This window comes from Mus pahari, chromosome 1 (assembly GCF_900095145.1).
Source record: "Mus pahari chromosome 1, PAHARI_EIJ_v1.1, whole genome shotgun sequence".
In the NCBI taxonomy this organism is placed as follows: Eukaryota; Metazoa; Chordata; class Mammalia; order Rodentia; family Muridae; genus Mus; species Mus pahari.
This window is the reverse complement of record NC_034590.1, coordinates 46,473,784-46,475,595: the sequence shown is the minus strand read 5'-3', so window position 1 is coordinate 46,475,595 and position 1,812 is coordinate 46,473,784. Positions and strand designations below refer to the sequence as shown.

The 1,812-nt window shown below is 46.1% G+C and overlaps 1 pseudogene; it reads right to left on the bottom strand.

Annotated features, from left to right (window-relative positions):
- Nucleotides 1-234: 234 nt before the first annotated feature.
- Nucleotides 235-1,376, bottom strand: LOC110334987 (annotated as a pseudogene).
- Between the last annotated feature and the right edge of the window lie 436 nt (nt 1,377-1,812).

Sequence of the window (1,812 nt, the reverse complement as noted above, 5' to 3'; positions counted from 1 at the left end):
GAGAACAAAATATTAAGTATGCATTCTAACACTACATTAGAAATAGGCATCTGTATAAGAGAACACAGACCTTAAAATATTATATTTTGGACTGAATTTTGCTGGATAATAAGTCTAGACTGGTAAACACTAACACTAGTAAGTATAGTTCAGCCTGAAAAAGTTACATTGGTATTTAGAGATTAGAATGATTTTTTTCTTTATGGAAAATGTATTGAAACACTCCAGTCAGCATTACTTTTTCTTGGCAATGTCTCGTTCTCCAGCCTCCTTTGCCCTTTTTGCTCAGAGGCCAAAGAACTGGGCATTGACCCCCAGGCCATGTGAAGACTGGCAAAAACCTTGACGTTCTTCTCTTCTCTGATGACTCTGGGTGTTGTGTTTTATAAAATGACAGGGGACACCAAAGATATGTTTGATGTTTATATGATATGTATGATATAGTAGAAGGGGGTGCCTCTGTGGGCCCATGCTGAGGCATCCCTTCCCCTTGAGAGACCAGGCACACGAAGGTATAATATAGGATAGAGTTTATTCAGGCCATGGGGAGGGGAGCTGAGAGAGAGTAGAGAAAGGCAGGCAGGGAGGGAGGGAGGGAGAGAGAGGGGAGGGGGGAGGGGAGGGGAGGAGAGGAAGGAGGAGGAGGAGAAGGAAGAAGAGGAAGAGGAGGAGGAGGAGGAGGAGGAGGAGGAGGAAGAGGAGGAGAGGCAGTCCATGAAAATATGGAGATGGAGGAGGGGAATGGAGAGAGAAAGAGTAAGGAGCAAGAGCAAGGGTAAGAATTAGAGAGAGAGGAGGGGTCAAGTAGCCCCTTTTATAATGAGTCAGGCACACCTGGCTGTTGCCAGGCAACTGTGGGGCAGAGCCCAGACTAAATTGATAACACTGGCTTTCTGTGTACACTCTGGATGTGTATCACAGGTCCTATTAGCTGAGTGGTCAATTTAAGTTCTTCAGCAGAACTAGCTCCCTTCTTTGGAGCAGAAGACTTCCTTAGGAAAAGAATGAGCTTGGAGCTGCACTCCTTCAGGTGTTGCGCGTTGGCCTGTCGTGATTCGGTGGATTTGTTCTGCTTCCTTGGGGCCACAGAGATGTCGATGGTAAGAGCCATTTTCTGGTGGATGCCAGACACCCTGAGTTCTTCCAGGCTGAAGCCCCTGCCAGCCCTGACCTTGGTGTGGTATCTCACTGTAGGGTACCTCACTCTGGGCCTGATGGGACCTGACACAGGACAGGAGCAATGCAACGCACTTTCATCTGTTGGGCCTTGTACCTGCGGATCTTGCGTGTCAGCTGCTTGAATCCAGTTTCCACTCACCTCTGCCAACCTTGTGGAAGTGGGACTTCAGGATCATGCCATTCTGGCTGGGCGCCATGGCTACCTCCTGTACAGGAGAGTGGTGATAAATTAGTATTGCCATCATACTGGTTTCTTGATGAGAATCAGTGAGAGGGTGAAAAGTTCATATAACCTAGGATTGGTTCTGGAAGAGATTAATAATTGATTAAAGGGGCTTTGCAAACACTCCACTCTGTGCAAACAGTTCACACCACCGCAAACCAGAATTTGTGAGACATGAAGAGTGTATTCCTGTTTAACACACACCACACACCTGTCCTCCTTAGACACTAGGCAGTGTTAAGTGGAATAAGAGGCTGTGCCGATATCTTGTCCCACGTAATACCACACTTCACTCTGAAATTACTGGCTTTCACTGTTTCCCTAGCAAGTACTGTACTTGCTAAGTGTTATCAAATACAGTTTTATTCAGAACTCCCACAGTCAAGCATTCAGTATAAAAATGTATTTTA